Source organism: Rhineura floridana, chromosome 5, assembly GCF_030035675.1.
Source record: "Rhineura floridana isolate rRhiFlo1 chromosome 5, rRhiFlo1.hap2, whole genome shotgun sequence".
In the NCBI taxonomy this organism is placed as follows: Eukaryota; Metazoa; Chordata; class Lepidosauria; order Squamata; family Rhineuridae; genus Rhineura; species Rhineura floridana.
This window is the reverse complement of record NC_084484.1, coordinates 83,772,854-83,791,036: the sequence shown is the minus strand read 5'-3', so window position 1 is coordinate 83,791,036 and position 18,183 is coordinate 83,772,854. Positions and strand designations below refer to the sequence as shown.

General features: G+C 41.0%; 1 protein-coding gene and 1 long non-coding RNA gene across 2 annotated transcripts in view; both read right to left on the bottom strand.

The window, feature by feature from the left end:
• IL1RAPL1 (interleukin 1 receptor accessory protein like 1) overlaps nucleotides 1-18,183 on the bottom strand; it is a 1,273,168-nt gene that overhangs the window by 896,453 nt on the left and 358,532 nt on the right. The gene's annotated exons all lie outside the window — the stretch shown is intronic.
• Nucleotides 10,369-12,298, bottom strand: LOC133385077 (uncharacterized). Its single transcript, XR_009762768.1, has 3 exons — nucleotides 12,174-12,298; nucleotides 10,838-11,023; nucleotides 10,369-10,652 (listed from the first exon to the last, which is right to left on the bottom strand). It is a non-coding gene; the product is annotated as an uncharacterized LOC133385077 (long non-coding RNA).

The window sequence follows — 18,183 nt, the reverse complement described above, 5'->3', positions numbered from 1 at the left end:
CCTTTGTCTTCCTAGTTCATTTTCTGGACAAGAAATAAAAGCTTTCCTGCTTTTTCAGTTCTAAGACTGCAATCCAACTAAGGCTGAATTGGGAAAACCTGTTCACTGCTGTCCATATGCTGGTATACCTCCAGAAGACCACCCTCTTCATGTGAAGGAAGGTGGCAGGAAAAAGAGCTGGAATTAAGGCCAGCTTGATTAGGGTTGCTAGGTCAAAAGCATCCCAAACCCTGAGATTTCTGGGGCAGGCCCTAGTGATGTCACGGGGTAGATCATACTGATGTCACGGGGTGGGCCAGAGTGATGCCATGGGGTGGGCCTAAGTGATGTGACAGAGGTGGGTCTTAGTGTTCTCATGGGATGGGCCCCAGTGATGTCATTAAGTATGATACCTTAAGCATCAGCACATTTGCTTGGAGCTTACAATTCAGACAAACACAAATGCAAAGAGAAAAAGAAAAAGAAAAGACAGTGATGATTTCCTAAATGCAATACCATACCAACCACAACAATATTCCCATGAATAAGGCGGAAAACTCAGTATCTCAAAACCGGTCAGGATTCCTAACCAAAAGCCAAAACTAAAAAAATCCTGGCAGGAGTCAGCCAAGGTCACAGAAATTCCCATGCAGCACAACCTAACCCAGGCATGACAGCTAGTGCAGAATGCTGTGGTACGATTGCTGAGAAGAGTGATACCCTATCAGCACATAATACCTCTGCACTGGTTGCCGATTTGCTACTAGGCCAATTTGAAGGTGTGCTTTCCATTTTACGAGTTGTTCTGCTCTTGTAAGAAATCAGTCTTTTAGTGTACCAGCTACACTTTGGAACTCCCTGCCTATTGACATTAGACAGATACTGTAATTGTACTCTTTTCAGTACCTACTAAAAACATTTTTGTTTAGGCAAGCCTACCCAGGCAGGTAGAAGCTATTGTGTTTTTTAAATCTGTTTTTAACTCATAGTTGGTTTTATTATTTTGAATGTTTTTAAATGCCTGTCCTTAACTGTTTTTGCCAATAATTTTGTTTTAATACCTTCTGTAAACCGCTTAGAGATTTTTTACAACAAAGAGGTATATAAAACTTGTAAATAAAATACATAAATAAATTTTGGAGTAACTGTGGCTCTTTCCACTTTTAGGAACAAAGGAACCCACTACCTTATACCAACTCAGGCCATTTGATACCATCTAGCTCAGTACTGATGACATGGACTAGCACTGGCTCTCCATGATTCAAGGCGATAGACTTTTCCAGAAATTGAACTGTGGACCTTTGCATGCAAAGCATATGCCCTGCCACTCAGCTACAACTCTTTTCCTGTTTAAAAAAGTATATTTTAAAATTGTTCTTTTCCTTCAGTAATGAATGCACAGCATACCTAGAACAGATCCACATCATTCATTTAAAGCACATTAAACACACATTTGAAGCACATAAATCCCACTACAGAATCATGGGAACTGTAGTTTGTTAAGGGTGGTGGGAACAATAACTGTTAGGGGAAAATGATACTTCCCAGGATTCTTTAGGAGAAGTAATGCACTTTAAATGCAAGTTGGATGTGCTTTAAAGGTATTGTGTGCATCTACTTCATAAACTTTGCCTGCGTGTCAATCATTTAATTATTATTTTTAAATGGAAAGGAGCTATAAAATTTACTGGGTAACCATGGCTACCCACCATCTCTCAGCCTAATCTGCCCCTCAGGATGAAAACAAAAGAGGGGAACCATGACCACTCAAGGAAGAAGGGCATACTTAAAATGCAGAGAAAGTAATACTGTATAACCATAGTGTGTAATCAGTTATTTATCATGACATAGTATGAAGAAATATTTATATAAGCATGACGGTCAAAGATGTTTATTATTTACATAAAGATACCTGTAGTGCACTCCTATGATGGTTTACTCCGACGCAAGTCCCAATGTATTCAATGGAGCTTACTCAAACAGGGAAGCATGCACAGAACTGCAGCCTCAAGAGATAAGGAACTTCACTCACCCAACCCAAAATTCAGAATCATGCCATTTTAAGCTGTTTTGCAACTGTTTATACTTGTTTTTATGGTTATTGCATTTTAAAGGCATTTCTTTCTTGTTGTGAGTTGACTTGGTTTCCAGTCACCAACCCTATCTCACAGGGTTGTTGGGAAGTCTCCATATACACGCACACACTGCAGAGGTAAAAACATACACCCCATATAATAGATTACTGTCAAAATCAGTTTGTCATTGCAGAGCATTTCTCTTTTAAAAAATAAAATCAGTATTAGTTTCCTACATAATAAAAGCAATGATACCTATGCCCTGCCTAATTGCTTTAAAAATAGGATTGAAGGGGGAGAAAAAGATTTACAACAAACACAATTATTTTCTATGTTCAAAAGTCCTATTAATTTACACCACAATCATAACCATGTCTACTCAAAAGTAAGTCCTACTGAATGCAATGGTGTTTACTCCGGGTATGTGGGATTAGCATTGCAGCTTTAATTCTAGAAAAGCAAGTATTAGATTCAAGCTTTATATTAGGAAGATTTTCAGCGAAAATCAGCATGTGCACCTAGAGGGATGGCCCCATAACCCTGTTCAATGTATGATGCTATTACCTTTCAAATAATGCACACATGAAGGGGACTGGGGTTAGAAGTGGGGCCAGCATAGCTGCCCACTAGCAGGAACAATATGAACATGGGGCACTTGTATGGTATGCAATGAATGGGGTGGTCCTGGATAGATATAGCCTTAGTTCTACTGAAATTAATGAACTCTGTGGAGTGTCTCAAGGTTACCACAGTTCTAGCTAGGTTTTCTGGTTTTCTTTCATTGTTTGAACAGAAAGATTTTAAGGCATTGCAATATATCTGAACTTTGTAGTGGTCAAATCACATAGAGAAGTTCATGAGAAGCCAGGCGTGGTAGGGATGGTACCGCCTCAGCTGCAGCTGCTTCTGCTCCCCCCAGAGTGGAGTCCCGGAGGCTGCAACGGCCACTGGGTGGTCAAGCGAACTCTGAGGGAGAAAGAGGAAGGGTGGGAAAGGAGCCGCAGGTGCCAGAGCCACCACCCCGCAGTCTCAGGAGCAGCAGCAGCACATCCACTGGTGCTCAAGTGGTGGGGCAGAAGGACAAGAACATAAGAAGAGCCTGCTGGATCAGGCCAGTGGCCCATCTAGTCCAGCATCCCGTTCTCACAGTGGCCAACCAGGTGCCTGGGGGAAGCCCGCAAGCAGGACCCGAGTGCAAGAACACTCTCCCCTCCTGAGGCTTCCAGCAACTGGTTTTCAGAAGCATGCTGCCTCTGACTAGGGTGGCAGAGCACAGCCATCACGGCTAGTAGCCATTGATAGCCCTGTCCTCCATGAATTTGTCTAATCTTCTTTTAAAGCCGTCCAAGCTGGTGGCCATTACTGCATCTTGTGGGAGCAAATTCCATAGTTTAACTATGCGCTGAGTAAAGAAGTACTTCCTTTTGTCTGTCCTGAATCTTCCAACATTCAGCTTCTTTGAATGTCCATGAGTTCTAGTATTATGAGAGAGGGAGAAGAACTTTTCTCTATCCACTTTCTCAATGCCATGCATAATTTTATACACTTCTATCATGTCTCCTCTGACCCGCCTTTTCTCTAAACTAAAAAGCCCCAAATGCTGCAACCTTTCCTCGTAAGGGAGTCACTCCATCCCCTTGATCATTCTGGTTGCCCTCTTCTGAACCTTTTCCAACTCTATAAGGCAGCGGTCCACCTCCATTGAGACAACCCAACCTGCCAGGTAGCCAAAAGCTTGGCCCTCCCGCCCTTCCTGGCAGTGCGCCTCTCTCCATGGCCCTCGCTGCTCTTCCCTGCATGCTCACTTCCAAGCAAGCATGCACAGGATTGAGCTGCAAGGCGCATAACTAACTCGTCATCATCTCCCTGGCAAGCATTCAAGGCTCCGTGTGTGAGTGTGACTGGAAGACCAGAACACACATGAGTGGTACCACAGCCAGACGGCCAGTCCAAAAATCCAGAGATTAAAGGACAGGGGGGTGATTTGCCAGAGAGCACTCCCAAAAGCCAGAGTGCACTCCTGAAAGTCAGAGTCCCCAGCCAAAAGCCAGACAGCTAGTAACCCTAGACCCCGTATAATAGTTTATTGTCAAAACCAGTTGGTTATTGCCGAACATTTTTTTAAAATAACATCAGCATTAGTTTCCTACATAATAAAAGCAGTGATACCCATATAAGCCCTGCCTAATTGCTTTAAAAATACGATTTGGAGAGATATATTTACAAAACAAGCACAATCTTGCTATGTTCACTCAAATGTCCCATTAATACAGCACAAACCTAGCCATGTCTACTCAAAGTAAGTCCTACTGAATTCAGTGGGGTTTACTCCAGGTATGTGGGGTTAGCATTGCAGCTTTACTCCCAGAAAAGCAAATATTGGATAAAGCTTCATATTGGAAAGGTTTTCAAAACACTGCTATCTTCAACAGCCCAGGAAAATTTAAACTTTGACTCCTACACACAACAGAAAAAAAAGATTTCCAGATGAACAGGAAAAAACAAGTTTTCTACCTTTGCAATGCAGTCTAGATAGTGCCTGTAGGCCCAGATATCCCTTGTCAATCACAATCCTGACTTTACTTATTGGCTACAAACCTGAAAGGCCAGGGTTAGAGCAGCCAGCTAAGAGATCATTTCACTGAAGTTGGGGGGGGCTGACATTTTGGTGTATATCTCATGAACCAGACCACCTAGAAACTGAATATTTTAAAAAATGAAAGCTGAGAGTCTGGAGATTAAGCTGACTCACCCTGAGGCCTGGAGGGGACCCTTAAAAACTGGAGTCTCCGGGCAAAAACCAGACATCTGGCAACCCTAAGCTTGATTCCCTGCAGGGTAGGTTCACCCAGGCACAACAGATATAGGAGCCTGAAGGAGAACTGTGTATTTCCTGGACATGTTCTCATTTCCCTTGTGCAGTTTATACGTTCTTAAGTTTGTAAGTTCTTAAAGTTGTAGTTAATAGAGTGGTCTTAGCTTTATAATATACTTTTTGGCTTGCATCTTTGTTTCCAGCCTCCTAAATGCAACAAGTTTAAAGCACCACACCATGGACCCAGGGTACCTGAAGGATCACCTAAACCTATATAAAACTGCTTATATTGTCTTCTGGGGCCCTGTTCCATGTTCCACTTCCATCTAAAATATATGGAGGGTGCTGTTTTAAAGGAGGCACAACCGTTTCTAGATCTCTCTCGGCAAGTGCTTTGCACTTTATTAAGTGTAAAAAATATATTATTTCCAAGGAGGGTGGATGGATCATGAGGGTGGAGGGATCATGATGCCCCCCCCCAAATAACAGTAATCCTCCAGCTCTAGAAAGTGTGTGGCAGCTATTTAAATGGTGTGCCAGCGCTAGGAGGCTGCATACTTGCTTATATATACATTAGCATGATAAACATTGGCTGCCAGGTTTTCTTCTGCATCTTGGAGTGTGCTTTGTATGAACAGCCACATAATTCAAGAGATAATCAATCATAAACAGATGCAGAAGCTCACACTGTCGTCCTGTCACAAAGAACATACAATATATTCAAAACAGAAGGGAGATGAGACACAAAGCCCATGTTATTCAGGGGCAGGAAGCAAAGAGAGCCCTTTATGTTCATTAGGATTAAAAAACAGCTCTTATTTAAGTATGAAAGATTAAGGCCTAGATTCTGGGATTGATTTTGATCATGTAAATGAATTCTAAGGCATTTACCCCTGGGTGTTTCCTGTAGACTTCTTGCAAGTATTTAGCTCTAAAATTTTGACAGGTTAAGCAATAATACACGTTTACACACATCAAGGGATAGTGGGGGAGGGGGGTGTACACAGTCCTGCATGTTCACATAGCAAATAAGTCTTACTTGAGAAGCTTGTACAATTGATTTTTAAATTGTTTATGTACATTTGTGGAGTGACATTTATTTTGATAAGCTGACTCCAATGTTAATGCAGCATACTCTTGGATCAATAAGACACTGAATGAAGACAACTTACATGGCTGAATATAAGCAACATCTAAAGGCAAGATAAAAAGCCTATTGAAATCCACAAATGGGAACCTCACATGGACTTCAATGGGCTTTTGATAAAGGCCTCTCAAAAATGAAGCCTGGTTTAGTATTATCCACAGGTCTTGTTACTACTGTGCTTTAATAGGTGTCATGTTGATTTAATTTTATTTGAAATACAAGGAAGGGTGGGATATAAATCTAATAAATAAATAAATAAACTATTTATTTTCATTGGTACCATCTGTACAGTCTTTGTAAACTTACTGGTAAAAATTATTTAATCCTGTAAGTGCAAGATGTGTCCGATTCAACTTTTACTATTAAAATTCAGCATTACAAACTTGAAAAATCAAATCTACTATTTACTGTGTACAGGGCTGGCCCCAAGCATGTTGGAGCCCTTGGGCACCAGCCTGCCCTGGGCCCTGGCACCCACACGCATGCATGCCCCACCTACCTACCTACCTAGCTGGAAGGCAGGCAGAGAGGTGGGAGGCTGGGTGAGTGGGTGAGTGAGCAAGTGGGCAGGGGGTGGGCAGGCAGACAGAGGGGCAGGCAAGAGGGTGGGGGTGGGTGAGTGGGGGTGGACAAGTGAGACAGTGGGCAAGCAAGCTGGCAAGCATGAGGAAGAGGGTGGAGGTGATCGTGCGAGCGGGCAGGGGAGGGCAAAGAAGCAGGGGGGAGAGAGAATGGGTGAGCAAGCAGATGGGGAGAAGGCCAGCAGGCAAGTAAGAGGGCAGGGGGAAGGTCAGCAGGCAAAAAAGCAAGCAGGGGCGAGCGGGCAGGGGGATGGCGAGCAGGGAGGAGGGCAAGCGAGCAGGCAGGGAGGAGGACGAGCAAGCAGGCAGGGAGGAGAGTGAGCAAGTGGGTGGGGGCAGGACAGCGAGCAAGTGGGTGGGGGTGGGCCAGCGAGCGAGTGGGCAGCTGCCTCCCTGCGATGGGGATGGGCTACTCCCCCACCCTAATGAGGGGCTCTTCCGGGAGCCCTGTGGGCCACGGGGCCCTCAGCCAGGGCCCCACCTGGCTGGCCTTTGGCGCCGGCCCTGACTATGCAGGTTGATAATGCTAAGGGCCAGTGGAGTAACAATATCACATTGTATAGGACATTTTGGCTTTGAAAGTATATTTAACAAATGAAAGAAAGTGCACAATTCTTCTTGCTTCCAATTTTGCAGGTCATGACCCTTAGCCAATTATAAACTCATACAAAGCCCTGTGTGAGTAGTTAAGTCTTCATCTGGCACCCAAACTAGTGTCAGTCATATTTGAGAAGAAGTTCTACAATTGAGGCACCTATACTGAGAATGCTCCCTCTTGTATCAACACATAACAAATCTTAGACAGCTGTAGCACTAAGATGACATACTCTTAATATATGGACAGGTCTGGGTGTAATGTCTATATGCTACAAGACATCAGGTTATCAATAATGCACAACATTTAAAGTTATATAGATCTAGATAATTTCCCCTCTGATGTCATTAACCTTCCTGCTATTTAATATTCAATAGCAATCAAATTCAAAATCTCATCCTAGCAGCAGTAATTCAGAATCCAGTTTAGCATCCCATTACCAGCTAGATTCTTTTCCAGTGCATGCACAAAGATGTGGGTTCTACACGTTCATGTCCCTCCAGAGCCTTATATGTCAAACTTCTCATTTAAGTAAGTCCTGTTGTTGACAGCAGATGACTGGCTAGGTAAACCTAGAAAAAGAAATCCTACCCAAGACACTTCTTGGGACTGATGATGTATCAGGAAAAATAATAATAGCGTTCCACAGCAGATATACAAATATTTTTCTTTATTTCTGTATCGAAGCCTAGACATACTAGAGTTTCTTTGAAATTGTCTGCAACCTCTGGTTGTATGGAAGAGATCCATGCCAGAAATTACAAACATGAATAAATTACAAATTAGCATGAGCAGACATGAGTATAGTTAAGAGCTGCTATAAATGTTCTGACTAATCTCAGCACCTTAGTAGTAGCTGCGTGGCATGCCAAGGCAGTTATATGAAATCTGTATACCTAGAATCTTGCCAAGTCTTGGTTGCCTGTGTGGATGCAAGGGATGGTGTAGAATATTCACAAAATCGGATTTGGTATCAAATTCTGGGATAATTTGCAAGTTCATCTCATTATCAAACAGGCTCCCCCTCTTTACATGTGTTCACAGCTGTCAGTGACACTGTAATTCTTTTTTAAAATCTGCAGCGAGAATTACGTCATAAGAAATAATGGAGAAAATTAGGTAATTTTTCAGAAAAAAATAATGGGAAAAAAGAGAATACCCAGAATTGTGATAATTGTGTAGATGTATTGCCTTCAAGTTGATTCCGACTTATGGTGACCCTATGAATAGGGTTTTCACAGTAAGCGGTATTCAGAGGTGGTTTACCATTGCCTTCCTCTGAGACTGAGAGGCAGTGACTGGCCCAAAGTCACCCAGTGAGCTCCATGGCTGTGTAGGGATTCGAACCCTGGTCTCCCAGGTCGTAGTCCAACACCTTAACCACTAGTAGGACACAATTTATAGTGAATAGGAACTGGCCACCCATTTGAAGAATTGAAAAATGGAATGGAATCAGATAGTGAACCCCATCCCTAGTGGGTGCTGGAAAGAAGTCACGTCTGTTGTGGATCGCTCTCTAATTGTATTTTTGTTGGAATGTTTATTTGGGTACAACTCCATTCTGTAATTTTTCCAAGTGCTTATAATAAGAGTGGTGTGAGATACAAAAGTCTATAGTCCAACATCATTCCAAAGAAATAGGATCTTAAGCAATCTTGTTGAAGATTTGTCGATTCATTTCAGATCACAGTACGCTACTTGTCTGCTAATGAAACAGGATCAGGTCACAAGCTAGAATGTACTTTAATGTTGGGTATTAATTATATCCAATGCTCAGGTCCTGTTTAATCTGTGAAGAATCATACTGAACATAAATCTTTGAGACATGGCACAAATGTGTGAACCCATATTCAAATGTCAGCTTAACCCTGGTACTTCTGGAATTACTTACGGGACTTCTAGGTTAGGCTTGAACCCCAGAGCCCTCTTTCTTTATCAGTTACCTAGTGAGGGAGCTGATAGATGGAAAGAACATGGGGGGGGGCTTATAATGTACAAATTAAAAGTATGTCTGGATATGTATTCAGAATGTTTAAGAAAATATTTTTAAATCCCATATTACATAAGATCTAACCAGGAGAATTGATCATAAGTGACAGATAGTTTTGTTTTCTTTCATTTCTGTTGTTGTAGTTAGTCTGTCCTCTTTTTGTCTCTATTGAAAAATGTGTTTGTTCGTGGAAGTTTGGTTTCTCAGAAGTAATGTAAAAAGCTGTTGCTGTGTTTGTCAAATTACTCTGTCTTCTAAAATCAGGAATGACATGGTTGTTCCAACTGCTTCAATTTCAAAGGGGAAAAAATCTTTAGGTTAGATTGATTGTCAGTACAGAGCTTGCTAAGAAGGCAAACAAAATACCAGAGACAAGTGCTACATATTACAGTACAAAGCTAATGTGAATACCATGAACAATTCAGCACTGGAGTGGAGATATCTCTCACACACGCTCCTTTTTGTCCTGATACAGAATCAGCTTTTAAAATGAAGATAACACTTCTTTGTACTGTGGATATTTTTCATCAAGTACAAGAATTTGTTGGGTGACGTTCTCTTCCAAGATGCAGAGACAAGCAGATCCCAGGAAAATGGTGTGGGATGGCCTGTACTAGCCCATAAAGCAATGGCTTGCATTAAAGTTTTTAAGAAAGGAAAACATAATTGTTTGCCTTTTTAATGGTTTCTGCTCCACCCCCTGTACAGTTCCACAGACAGGAAAATGTCAGTGCTGACAGCGCACCCTAGATACTTAGGGTATGCTCACGGCTTACCTACTGCACAGTAAACCAACAAGGATCAAAACAAGCTGTAGAAAGAGTCCAAACACAAAAATGGCAGCAGTAATACTAGTTGCATTTCAAGATAATGCCCTGTTTAACAAAGGACTTCCTTCAGTGTTTCCTTGAAAACTGCTTGGGATACTTTTTCTTACCATAGGAAGATCTGTGATGTGACTGCTAGGAAACCTAAAGTGAACTGCTTTAAGGAAAGACTTTCTTGTTGATTCCTGAGTAATGGGAGCATTGTGTGCCTTCATCATTCTCATTGTTGTGCTGCATTAAAGATCTTTTGAAGATCTGCCAAACCACTTCAGCTGACTCAAATATTTTGACAAATTTTAATCAAGGTCAAACAATTAATCAAAATATTGAAACTGATAAGAACAGTTGACTTCCTCTACAATTTAATAAATAAGACAAAATATGGGCTATGCAAGTTTTCAAACAATGAACACGCAATCACATTATCAAGTGAAAACATACCATATTCATTTGTTCTTTAACATCTAAAACTGTAATGTTTCTATAAAATATTCACGTCTCAATGGCAGCATGAAAGGTATTTGAGTAAACACTTACTTTTGTATTCACTGCTAACTCAGTGTGGGCCCAAGACATATTTACAACTGCACAGCTGCATATACTGAATCATCTCCTTCTCCTCATATTTTGTCTATTGAAAGATCTAGATTCAAAAAGTCCATATGAACAAAAACTGCACTGCCAAGTTAATAACATTTCAGGCTAAACAATCAGCACATAACAATTGCTTCAAGAAGGCTTGCATTATGTTAATGCATATCTCCCCCTTGAGAAGACTCGTGTTAATTCCTTTTTTAATAGCTTTTTAAAAAGGAACTGAACACCTACCATGACCACTGAGGGACTGTTCATGAGCTGGTTACCTTAGAGTAAATTATTCACTTGATGTTTGATTTCTGCAACAAGATAAAAACCCAAAATACTAGCTCATCATTCAACCAAAGCTTCATGGTCTGCTTCACCGATGGTGCTACTTTTGTTGTCAGACAAACATATTTTTGCATAGATCAGGTTCTGAAAGCACACAGGGGATTTATAAACAAACAATACATGGAGGAAGACAATGATACAGGTTGATACAGGTAAGCTCACCTTGTATTAACTCAAATACATTAAATGAATGAGCTTGGATGATTTCTGAGGAGCTGGGAAAACGTTCCCCCATCTCCACAAGTCCCCCAAACCTTCCCCAGTCAATCCCCTGTCTCTGAAAACATGCTCCCATTTTCCTTTTCCTTGTCTTCAGCAGCAGAGGCAGAAGTTTCAGTAGAAATAGTGGCATGAAAGAAGACTGGAAGGAGGTTCTCCCACCCCTCCCTCTTTTTCTGCAGCCACTGAACTCTGGTTCACAGAACATAGGAATACAAAGCCTATGAGATCACAGGAACTGCAACTGCAGCAGTCACAGGGTGAGCTACACTTCTCATGTTCCCCTGGGCTTTGTGTACAGTAGGGCCCCACTTTACAGTGCTTTGCTTTACGGTGCTTCACTAATGCGGCAGTCTCAATTAGATGCAATTAGACTAAAGCCCCACTCATACGGCACTTGTTCTACTTTTACGGTGGTTTTCATACATCGTACACCATTCTATTCAATGAGTTCCACTTTTCAGTGATTTTCACTTTATGGCAGGGATCCGGAACGTAACCCGCCGTATGAGTGGGGCCCTACTGTACACTGATACTATTACTCACAACATTTGCTATTACTTGCTGGGAGAAGGAAGATGGTAGAAAAAGTGGGGAAACCCTGCCTCTGATCCTCTTCTGGTGTGCCGCTGCTGCAATTCCCACTGCTTGAAAGGTAAGGAAAGAGGCAGGGTAGCTTTTCAACTTGAGCAGGTGGGGCTGAACTTCCCCTCCCTCAAAAATGCTGAACCCAGGACCAAAGACCCCCTTCTCTCTGCTCCCTCCAAATATGATAATCAATCATGACAATCAGATCATTCACTCTGTCTCTCTAGAGTGTATTTTCAGTCTCTGGCCAATCAGATACAAGTCTGCACATTTATTTATTTTATTTATTTAAGACAGTTATATACCATTTAATCATTTGCATTCCTAACCATTATAGATAAAAAACATATAGAAGATAAAACAATAAAAATGTATCATAAAACTGAACACTACCTTAAAATGCCTGCTAGAATAAGAAGAGATGTACCTGAAATTCAGCAAGGAGAGTTTGGGAAGAGGTTCTACAGGTGTGGGCCCACAAAACTGAATGTACCCAGTCAGCACTCACTGTGTGTTGCTGGGTCTCTCCAGCAGGAGATAAAACAGTCATTCAAACAGTTCCTTCCCTGATAGAGCCTTTAGAAATTCATATTGAAAATAGCCTGTGAGGGCAACCAGATCCAATAGTCTGCTAATCAGCCTTTTCTTGTAATTGGCAACACCTAGCGAATCAGGAATCCTTGAAGCAAAGTCATTTGCATGAAAGAGGGAACTTCTGGCTGATACCCGTGATCAGGCATATGCTTGCTGTTAAGTTAAGAGGTTCTCCAGGGCCTGTGTGGTTCATGTAAGCATGCATAGGATATCAGCTTTGTACTTGGTTTCTTGCAATTTTGGCAAGGAGGTGGAGGGGTAAATATTAAAAGGGGCTGTCCCATGATAGCACTGGAGGGTAGCTAGATGCTGATTAGGGTTGCCAGGTTCAGGGCCTGAGACTGATCCTGTATGTTTAGGAGAAGAGAAAGTCAGCCAAGTGCAGGTGTTCTTGCAACTCTGTAAGGGGAAAAACCACAAGGTGGAATTCTCCCTTCCCCCTGCACAACTTTTAAAGATACAGAAGACCTCTTGGAGGCTGGGCCACCTGCACTTGGTAGACTTTCTCTTCTCCTAAAGATACAGGATCAGTCTCAGGCCCTGAACCTGGCAACCCTAATGCTGATTGGTCAGTTAACCATGTTTATTTTCATGCTTTAGAATTGCCACTGTCACACCCTGGCCACATGAGCCCTAGGCAACCAGGTATGCCCTCCTTCTTCTTACCTGGCTGTGTAAAAACAGTGGTGTCTAGAGCATGTGGTCTTAGGAACCAGAAGCTAGTTAGGTGTATACCCTGTGCTGTATAAACTAGTGAGGAACAATAGGCCTAATTTATTGTGACTGATGCTACTTCCTACTAGAGGTACAAGAAGAAGAAAGGCACCCCCCACAAAATTCAAGGTAAGCTGTCAGGAATAGGAGAAAAGATTAAAGGCAAGTGAGAAACAGACATAAATGTTTCCTGCCCACCTAGCTTCCAAGGCACCTGAAATAGCTAGTGGGTTAATAGTAAGGGGAACTGTGTAAGTGGATTACCTGAAAGATTCAATCAGATTTGATTTCAGACAGGGATGCCAGTAGTCAATCAGCCTTCATTCTGACAAGAATACTGTTTTGCTTGTGAGAACAATAATTAGGTTAGACTTTAATTTATATGCAACTTTTTCACAAGGAATGCATGTGTATTGTTTTGAGTGCTGCATCTGTATTATTTTAACAAAGTGTCAGGAAAACTAGAGAATCTGGGAGGCCACAGAGTGAATGTGCTGAGTGTAATACAGTATCTTCCTTCCTTTTTCACCTTCAGTAAAAGCATATTGACAATGTGCAGGAGAGGGGAAGCAGCTGCATATGGAGCTTGATTTATGAATCAGTTTTGTGATGAGTGCTCAGTAAGAATTTAATATTCCATGCTGAGGCTTATTTAAGTTTTAGGATCCCCCCCAATGTTGTAGTGCTCATAAGAGCTTTTCATAATCCATTATATTCACTCTATCTCATACAAGATCAAAAGCCTGAATAATTGGAGAATGTGGGTTTAAACAAGCTTGCTCATCAAGTGGGCTGATCCAGGTTCCTTTACAGCTATTATTAGCAGAGCTATAAAGGAAAAAAATGTAGGCTGTAAGTCTTAGGAAGACATTCACAAACAAATCCTTAAAATCCTTTTACTTGGATTTTTCTCTTTAAAAAAAAAGAATTGAATTCAGAAAAATAGTTTACCAGCAACAACTAGAGCCACCATCCAGAAAGATATGATGTGATAAAAATGGGGATGAAACCCTGCTACCACTTAATGACGTCATGGAAATTTCTATTAAAAGGTAACAGAAGTACCACAATGTGTAAAGAAGATCACAAGCAATACATTTAAATTTATCCATGGGGTCTGATCCTACTGATATTAAGCACTATTAAGTCCCATTGATTTCAAAGGGAGAATTAGGCACATGCTTAAATCTCTCCTGTTGAAATCAGTGGGATTTAACAATGCTTAAAATTGCCTGAATTATAACCATTTGGTGACATCCATAAATGAGACAGCATCTCTTACATATGAGATTTAGAGTCCCTATTACCAGAAAACTGCTCACCTAACATGCCCCCAATACACATGCAACCTGCAGTCTGCTGTGTTGTGAATGAGAAATTATTTGCTCAGAGAAAAAAAATGCTCAGAAGCACACGTTACCAAATTCTTCCAAGCTACACAGGAAGTAGATTGGACTATGAAAGACCAACCCAAATTGTGTTTGCATTTTTACAAATTTGTAGGGCAGTACAATATCTCAGTGAGGAGGTCAGGTCTCCTGCTCCCCTGGTGTTCACTATAGCTGCCCAATTTCACTGCTTTTTAAAGTTTGATAGAAATATCTTTTTGGCTAAAGGTACATTCTTACAACCACAAGGTTTTTTGCTTATTATGGAATGAATTTGCATTTAGGGTGAAGTTTTTACCTCAAAATTGGACTGCCTGCATTTCTTGATAGTTTTTTTTTGGGGGGGGGAGATTTTAAATAGGAAAGTAAATAAATTGTAGTACATACAAGTGGGGTGTTTTCACTGTATCCCTTCCCCTAAATTAACAAAATTAGGCTCAGCTGAATACTTTGGCACATCACCAGTTAGAAAATATTTTTTCTCCAAATTGACAGAGACAATGTAACCCATTAGCACTGGCTTCACCAGGAGTCACTAAACCTCCCAGAACATTTCCCCAAATATGACAAGAAGAGATCTAAAAAAACCCACATCCTTACAGATTTTCAAAGAAATTATGACCACCTGTCAAACTGATCCATTCCATGCAAGATTATTAACTTTAGTGTGTTCACTTCATGACTGAAGAATCTATGGAAAAGCCTACTGAAAGAGAGACTAAAGGCCTTTCGTTGAGGCAAGAAGGTCATATCATTCGACCTCATGGGTAGATAGAAAGGAGGATGACTTGTTGCAGATGATAAAATGGAGGAACACACTTCCACTAATTTGCCATAACTAGATAGCTCTTAACTAATATTTTGGGGAGAATAAGATGATCTTCTCTTTCCTAAAATTCATAAGCCACCAACAGGGAGACAGTGCACCATTGCCATCACTATACATAATTAAATTATCACTGAAGAGCTTAAATCACAGTTGGGCATTAGGGACAACAGATGGAAAAGGTCACAACGTGCATAAATATTTATTTAAATAGTTTATCATGTTAAGTAATGCTTGAAATATCTGGGGCCATACATTTCCAAGCTATTTGTATAAACAAAGAAATAGAACATAATTTCTAGTTTATGTTTATAAATGTAATACTATATTAGAATTTTTTTGCCATCTTGTTCTATAGTACATAAGCAGCAGCTAGTACAGCTCTCTATCACACAGACAGTTCACAGGGTGTAACTGGAAGAGCGGGAGTTTATGCAAACTCCATGTGATACAGAAATGCATGTAATTGCTTAGCTAAGTAATTGTATAAATACATCCAAGATAGCTGGAAGCCTTAAAGGAAAATACATACAATTCTGCACCATGTGTAAAATACTTTGCATAATGTGTAATATATACCACACATCCTCAAGAGAGGATGTGCTAAAGTGAATCAAACAGAGAGGGGGGAAGGAGGATGTTAGGTATATAGAAGGTACGGAACTGCAGCCTTCAGAGTAACTAGCAAGTATACAGATGTTGGTGGAATAGGCAGCCTGCAGTACCACAAGAATCAGATCTGAGACTTCTACTGGCCATGTAGTTTTGATCTCACTGGCTCTTTACCCTCCAGTATCTCCACAAGAGTCCTCTGTTAGGCTCATATGGTTGGGACAGGTTACCAAAGGCCCAGATGATGTCCAGAACAACATTCTGAACTTGGGAAAGGAGGAATGCCTACCAACACACGTTTTACATGCCAAGAACAAAAGAGAGAAAACTCCTGCAATTTGAAGTACCCGGCAGCTGCTTAAACACTCAGACACAGCAGCAGAGACCAAGTATAATGGGGTATTTGTCTTCTTTCTAGCTCATACCTGCTAGGAGCACAGGCTGAAGGAGTAATCCTAATGTGGTGGAACTATGTTTACATGTATGAGGTCTCACACTCAAATCCAGAATACAACCCCATTAGGAAAACTTTGATGCACCTGAGACAACCAGAAAACGCACTACATGCACCCAAAGCTTTGTTGTTATATGGGCCAACTAATTATTTTGCCCTGTTTGGCAACCTATGTAGTCAATCCACTCATTCTGCTATTTTGCCCAATAGGCAAAACCTGCCAGGTACCACCTTAGCAATCCTCATAGCCTCTCTCTCTTCTCACCTCTGTCTCTTTCTCATCTCTTCCTGTCTACTGATTGCCTTAGACATCCTACAGGTAATGTTCATCCTACTTGCACACCTGGAACAGCCTGCCCCTCGCAGTCCAGGGAACTTGACTGAGTTGATGGGGACCTCAAGTGCATCAAGTTCCCTTGTTCATTCCACTAGGCAGTTCCAGTACTGGTGTATCTATCATGGTAGAGGAGTATCTGGCATTCTGCCAAAATGGTGGCAGGGTCTTTCAAATCTTATACCACCCCAGACAGTGAAACTCTAGCATAGGACTTTGCCTTAAGATTTCTGAACTAACTGTGGAGAGTTTGTATAAAATAATGAAGGTTTTAAGGACCAAATTACATGGAACTCAAATCACATGCATTTTGTTCGCAAAGGTTTTCTTCTACAAAATGCTAACTATGAATGTGGCAAATGCACATGTCTATCTTGGAAGACCCACATGGGTGGAGGGATCTTCATAAACCTTGGACCTCATACAATCTCTATACTGAAAATTATCCCTTTTCCAATCTGCTTCTTCTTCAATGAGACATAAAGACAACACTACAGATAGCACAAAGATTAGCCAAACTTTCAGGAGATGTTTCCTGCTTTGCATTGTTCTCTCAAAACAAATCAGTGCAAAATTCAGATGAAACTGTACACTGCCATCAAGATAACTGTGATCCATAACCAAAGTGTTCAATATGTTCTCAAATCTGCATATGTGGTATGGTTTTAAAAATGTTATTAAACAATTTCAGAAACAAGTAGTTGCCATAAAACTATACAGGCATGTAACTAAAAGGATGACAACCTATGACTTATAGGTTTATGACAGTTCTTTTCATGTGTCTGATTTTACAGAATATATATTAAATCTGTTCTGTGTTGTCAGTTGCTCAGTGTTGTCATTGTTCTTAGTCATGAAATATCTAATTGTAATTGCCTGTGGGAGAAATTTCAGTTCCTTAAATAAATATAATAAAAAATGCCAAAGCAGTTTTTATTGTTATATATTGCAAAGAATACATGAAAACGAACATTACCCAACATAATCATACCTCCCGTGTACTTTCCATCACAAGTTCAAAGAAAGGGTGTTTAGCAGGTACCAGCTGCTAGAGATAAAAATAACATTCTCATTACCAATAGCACAGGGAGCATCCTCAGCCCAGCAGTAATTTTTAAAATGCTTTTGTTTAAATATATTATTTCTTCTCCACAGACATGGCAAGAATGTTCAGTTTTAATGTTCACCATAAAGCACTTATTTCTTTTTGTCAGCTAAAATATTGAGTAGTATCTCTAAGTGTCCGCTGCATACATTTTCACCCACCCAGATAGTCTTTGGTGTCCTAACGGGACATAACACAGTATGATAATCAGAAATCACATCAACAGGAAAGTCTGCTTCAAATAATAACAGAGTTCCCTTCATTTTGATGGGCAGAGCATTGTGTCTCAGGCAGTGGGACAGTTTGGTGACAGGAGTCTAGCCCAAGTGGGTGGATGGGTGTGCTAGGCACAGATTCCAGGGATCCCAAGGTATGTGCTGCTAGCCCCAGTTCAGGATCCAGTAACAAAG